Below are 7,126 nucleotides of genomic sequence, written 5' to 3'. Positions count from 1 at the left end.
TTAATTTACTACGAGGAACTTTTAACTGGTTATGAAACAGTCTCATGATGCCTCAAATGCCTCTATATGACCTACATAAGCAAACGAGACCATCAGCGAGAAGATTGTTTTATATACTTATTTTAAATGCTGCCATCGGGTCGGATTCCCTGCACAATCAGACAAAATGATTTACAGCATGCAGACCGGAAGAGCCTATGTTTATACTACATGTAGCATTGTAGCATTAAGAAGTACAAAGATGTTACTTGGACGAGGGGAGGACATTTCTCTACATTTGGTAATGTTAAAAGTAAAGTTAGACTTGTTGTCGGCTTCTCGACTAATTTTTAAAAAGGGAAAAAAAAGAGAGAGAGAGCATGAGCACACTGAGAGCGCTCACGTCATGGGAAATGCGATCTTCATTCCAGGGAAGCACCACTGCTTTTGTCCACAGGGGCCACTAAAACCAACACAAAATGAAAGTTCTTTGTAGTGACTTTAATGGCCGAGTTGTTCTCCAAATACATTTTCTCTGTTTCCTACTCTGCTATCTTTTAACCTTCAGCCTAATTTGAATTATAAGGCCAGTTGATAAATGACTAATTGAAAGAGGCATGCTTTAAATATTCTACATCCTGTGAGCTTCCTTTTCCACATGTGAGTGTCTGCCCTCTCACTTCCCCGTCAAACATTTGCCTGAGCGTGTTTGCATTTTATCCTGTTACAAGGTGTTAACTGGCATTATGGAGCTGACAAGGGACTACCACATATATCCTGTGCGATCACTCCCTCATACTCAGACTCACACATACAAGAGCACACATACACACACCCCTGTTGACAGGCAGATGCAGTTTAATCTCTGTAGATCAATACAAAGACCCTCTGGACTCAGGCCTTTGTGCACATAGCTGGAGGTGTGCCCTCAAACCACACACATACACTCACTTTTATCTCTTGAACACATATACGTACCTGTGAAAACGCACAATCCACAAATGCATGAAGTTACATATGCATGCATGCACACATTCTCACTCACGATGTGTGCAAACACATGCAAGTACACATTACCATGCACACATGCACACCCACTCTAGCTATGCAGAATATACATGCATAGATACTCAATGTCCTCAGAGTGTCTGTTTGACTTACAGAGAGGGAGAGATGTGCCAAGTGAATCTTATGATCACAGAGAGTTTATGGAAGGTGAGCTTGTGTTGCTGCCTGAACTAAAGCTGACCCAGCATATCCTGCCAAAAAGCAAGAAAGACAGTGAGAACAGACAGATATCCTGTCTGTGTATCTGTCCGTCTATTGGAATCACACACATTCACATTTTTCTGAAAGTGTTTTTGAAACCCCAAAGCTGTGCTGTGTACCTACAGGTGGCCTTGCAACACCTAAACACAGTAATCCTCCTCAAATGTTTGACAGCCTACACGTCTCTAGTTGCAATAGATACACCACTAAATGTGACTGTCTTCAACGCGAGGGTCTCCTCAGTCACAACGAGGAGCTGCAGATAGAAGGGAACAGACAGGTTGAACAGAATGTTAAGTTTGAGCTCATCTCACTATCAAACACAGCACTAGAGTTTCATCGCTACTAAATATAGCATGGTGTGAACATCTCTAAGGCGGCTTTCCTCCCATTTCCTCTTTCTTGCCTGTATGCATCTGTATGTGTATGAGTGTGTGTTCAAGTGGCCCAGGTGACTGTTGCTCTACAGTGGACCGCTGTTTGCTCAGAGACATTACATAATGTTTGTCTCTCCTTCAGTACTCGGGTGGAAGCATCTGAGAGTCACTTGACGCAAGTGCCCTCCCCGAACTGAGGTAATAAACTGACAGAGAGCAAGAGAGGAAGAGTGAAAGAGAGATGCAAGCAGACCCACACAGAGAAATAAAGTATGAACAAACTCATTCATTTAACCTCTGGTCAAAATTGACGTTTGCATGTTCCATGAGGTTCCATGACTTCTTTAGCACTTAAAATCCAAAGTTAATAATCACTATATTTAGCAAACATTTGGTTTTGCACATCTGCTGTGACCTGAGAAAATGAATGAAGAACAACATAATGTATATACCATTACTACAGAGAAAATGATTGAAATAGAGCCACACACACATAGAGGCCAATCATCTTATGAATTCTACCCATTCATTGTTAGGCTAGGGTAAGCTGTGCCTTCTCAAAAATGTCCAAAGTCGATTATATGGCCTATGACTGTATCTTATATTGATAACGCTTGTGCACTACTGTAAAATGGCAAATAATACTTGCTAACAAATGTCTCTCTCTCTCTCCAAATAAGTTATGGTTTTATCATACAATCTCTGTTTTGTCAGGATATCTCATTTAAAGTTCAGATTATTCATTGATACTGCTTAGCTACCCAGTGGATGGCAATTCCAAACTACATGCAGAATCTGAGAAAATAAACATGGCAGAAAAATATAAACGCAAAGTTGACATTTAGCTTGCAGTGTTTTCCATTGAACTTGACGTGTGCTGCTACTCGAGTTGCTGTATGAAAGTTAATTTACAAAATGGATATTGAGAACATTTTTCCAAAAAAAAGTAACCTACTGTGGACCCATGTGTAAAAGAGTTGAGTAAAATTTCACCTCCTTGTGTGGCTATAAACAACAATTCCAGTGTACCGCCGACACTAGCTAACCTGCTATCAAACAGCGGGATGAACAGCAGGGAGGTAACCCAGTGAGTCGACCTATGAGGTCCATTAGTACCAAGTTGAGTAACAAAGAAAGTGACCCATCTCAGCTCACCTTCTCTGAATATCCAAAGTCAGCTTTTGGGGAACAGAGATGATCAATTTCATTAGACTATTTTAAAATATACAACTTCATAGAATACAGAAAACAGGCAGATGCAGTGTTGATGCAAGGGTGGCCACAGAGAAAGTGCCTTTGTTATGGTATGCTAACTTTACCAAGTGTATAAAAAAAAACTCTTCAGGAGCCATGTCAGGCAGTCTGAGAATCATCAAGGACTCTTAGGACATTGACTCATAGATGTGAAGCACACCTCCCTTGTTATTGCTGTTCCTATCAGGCTCATGACCGTAAGTGAGAATAATCAAGACCGTAAATTGGATCATAAGCGGGGGGGGGATACTGACTGCTGTGGCGAAAAGAAAAAAAATGATTTCACAAAATCAACATCCAGCAACAGTCTCAGACTATAACATGCATAATTCCTCCTCTCACTACTCTGCGACCCGTGAGAACCAACGCTTACAACTGAATAACTGCACATATTAGTTATGGGAATCAACACAACATAGTATCCAACCACAACATGACTCAACACTACACCGATCACTTCTGGTAGCTTTGGTCTATTAATAACACCTCTGTATCTTGCTCACACGTCATTCTGCGGCAGCACACACACTGACAAAGGGACTAACTGTAAATGAGATCCTTGATCTGGTTTTGGATCATGACCCTGACTACTGGTGCTGTGTTTTTTGTGCAAGTGGGGGGAGCAGAACACAATGTCTTTAAACCCAAATAGTCTCTGTTCTGCACAACTTTAACATCAATCATCAAACTAAGAGGACACTTTGGACTTTAGAGTGGAGGTATTTGGGGTCTTGGTGGTATTTTGGGGAGTTGAGAATCAAACACTCCTCAGCTTAGGGTGTTGAGCCTCCCTCTGTATAATTTTACATGACAGATCCATATGTTACTGAGACAGATGACCCAAACCAGCTGCACTAGATCTGTGAGGAGAGTTTTAAAGTAAACCTTGTCACAGCATTTGGATTATATAGCTTCGGATTTTGGGGTTGTACTCATATTGAACAATGTACAGAGGCCTCAGAGTCCCAAAAGATGATTACTTAAGAAGCCTTTTTTGGGACTTTCTTGGTTTGTCCATATTTGTATACTCAATTGTGTATGTTTGCAACCATTCATTAAATGTTCCTGATTGACCTGCTGTCAGTCTGTGTGATCCAGGTGGAAAACACCAACAGAGTAATAGTTTTCAGATATGAACTGAATGTAAAAATGGTTCAGTTAGAAGTGATTGTTTAGTTTAATGTCATATTTCTACTTAATGAGTAACTCAAGAAACAGAATGTGTTAAACATGCTAATATTATAATTGTATTAATGTTCTATTTTTATATAATTTAATCTTATCTCATAACTTAAACTCAGACAGCAACTCTAGAAAAGGTATTATGAAGTGAATATTTTGTTATTAAATAGTGATATGATAATGATAAACTCAACAAGCAAGTCTGACAAAGCAGACGTAAAACATGTTGCTCGCTCTTCCACTTGCAGAAAATATTCAAATAAATGTCAATTAATTCTAAGTTGCTCCAGATTTTTCTCTATTTTCAATTCTTCTCGCGTGGCCCTCGCTTGACCAGCACCCAATGTTATTATCCTGCTCTGTGATCTCTGAGTTTCAAAGCTCGGAACATGTTTGGATGCTGTTTAGATTGTGGCCTTTGATGGCTTTGTCACATGGCACTCCCTCTCACCTTTTCCGAGTGGGTTCGTAGCCTCTAAAAGGTTTGTAGCTCCCCAACTGAACACTTATGGTGCTTGCCAAGGCTGTGACATATGGCGTTACACCAGCTGACTGTGCAGCACTGGCAATGGCTGCGTGTGTATGTGTTTGTCCATATTTGTATATTTATACGTGTATGTTTGCAACCATTCTGTGTGTGTGCATTGTTGTGCCCAATGTGCCCCAATGTAGTCGGTGTGTGTGTTTGTGGTACAGTTCCAGGGAAGCACAGGAAGTTAAATATTCCTGATTGACCTGCTGTCGGTCTGTATCCCATCTGGCACGCACTGTTGGCCGTGCGTGTCATCCAATATCCAACAGAGATCTGACCTGCAACCAAAGAATGAACTTTATTCAGAGTATTCATGTAATTATATTTTGTTCAACAAATATTTAATCACACTGTGAGTTCAGTGCCATCTCCTTAAACTCCCATTCAAGATTCACTTAATTTCTCTCAATATGAAGTAATTGATTCAAAGACATGAATTTGATGGTAATAATCAATTTAACTCTTACATACTGTTCATATCCTGACCCTTCATAGTATGGAACAGGTCATTTTTGACCTGGCTCAAGTATCCCTTTATAATTGGTCTCTATACCAAATTTTGAACCACAAATGTATTTTGCATCCATATATATCTTATCAGTCATGAATAAATGGGTGATTAGTCCTTCATTAATGTTTCAGAGAGCAGAGAGAGTGTTTTCTTTAGGTTTGATAGTCTTTATTTATGAAGAAAATACTTTAACAAGTATGATCTCATGTTAGCTAAAACAGGAGAACAACAGCCACAATTATTTCTATGAATGAAGAAAGAAAGAGTGAAGAAAAAGCATTTTTGAATGGTAGGTTTCATTATAACTATTGAAACCACCAATCAACACTTCCTGCAAACGACATGCCTTCCTCTTCTGTCAGTTGTACAGAATAAATTCTGCATTGAGCGTATTAGTCATAAAACATAACAACAAACTGGTTTGCAAATGTCAAACAAACAAAACTGCAAAAAACATTACTTTTGCAGTAATTTCTTGCTGTGCAGAAGTTGCATCGCCTTCTCTTGTGAAACTGACTGTGGGACTGCAGACTGATCAGAGCAAAGTTCAGATTACTGTGGCTGCAGTGGCTGGCATGTGGGGAAGGTGGTGTTTCCTTTGCATGAGAGAAGTCACAAAGACCTTTCCTCCATTTTCTCTATCTTGTTCTCCGCTTCAATTCACTGTTTTTCTTCTTGGAATGACAGATCCACCAAAATCAAAAGCTGCCCTCCACTACAGGGAGGCCACTATGTTGGTTGCCTGGCAATTGAGGGGTTTGATTTGTTATTTTGTTTAGGCTCATTGCAGTTGCAGATGCCCACCTGGGTGGGAACCCTGGCAAATGTAGCAATATGGTGGCAACACAGGAAGTTTGCGTGACAGTGTCAAGGTCCCCCTTGAACTTTGTCCCCACTGTCCCAATGACAGAAATACACACACATGCCAATCTATAGTTTCACTGTTTCAAGATTCCCCATAACCTCTCTTTACCTTGATTTGACCCCCTCTGGTGACTTTAAAATCCCTTTGAATATATATGGGTCAAATCGACCCAGAACACCCTCTGTGCACAAAAAGTTATACAAGCTGTGCCAAAAATAAATTATTTCGAAATATTTCCATTTTTGAATTTTCTGGGTCATAAAATTTCAGGCTTAAAGAGGCTCTGGGGTGTTTTTATTGTTTTCAAATGTCAAAAAACCCAATCCTAACCCTAACCCTAACCCTAAGGGTTAAGAATTCTTGACACCAGCACTGAATCGAGCATTTTGACATGAAAATAAGAGCTACCAAATCATAACTATAAATGCTTTAGTTCCCATTTTCATTAGACTTCTCACACTGGGGAAGTAAACACCATACTCACCAAACCCTTGCTTTCATTGTACAATACACTTTGTTTGAAATGCTGCTGGTGTGTACAACTCAGAAGTCTCCTGTCACCATCCTAAGAGATCCAATCACGGCATGTTAACAGCATCGGATTACCCTGCATCAGGCCAGATTAGATTTAATTAGATTAAGATTAGATCATCACTTAGACACCTTCTTCTTAGCCAGACAGGCCACTACACACCACATCGACAAAGAGGAGGCAAGACTGAGCCACTTTAATTCACACTGGCTGTCTGAGGCTGTCGTTTCTCCTGTTGTTTCATTGTGACTTTTATTATCCAATCATGCCAGGACACATTAGGAGACATCTCTGCTAGAAAAATCTAATTTGACTCACACTGCTACAGAATAATCCAAACAAGACATGGAGGTGGCTCAGGCTCATTTTGTGATCACAATTCTGTGCTGCCTGGAGGCAATCCAGCTGTGACACACACAATGGCAATGTAAACATATATGGAGAGAAATAATGTGGATACATAAGTAGAGGGAGATGCATGGGAGATGTAGTCTAGATATGTATGTATTATCGGTGAGAGTCATGTGAAATAGATCTCAAGAAAGTATATTGAATTTTAAGTACAGGGCCTCCGTCTTCAGAAGTTTGTACCAAGCTACCGATAAAATACCTATTTAATCCTCCC

Source organism: Thunnus thynnus, chromosome 13, assembly GCF_963924715.1.
Source record: "Thunnus thynnus chromosome 13, fThuThy2.1, whole genome shotgun sequence".
Classification (NCBI taxonomy): Eukaryota; Metazoa; Chordata; class Actinopteri; order Scombriformes; family Scombridae; genus Thunnus; species Thunnus thynnus.
The sequence above is the reverse complement of the archived record's forward strand: the minus strand, read 5'-3'. Positions refer to the sequence as shown.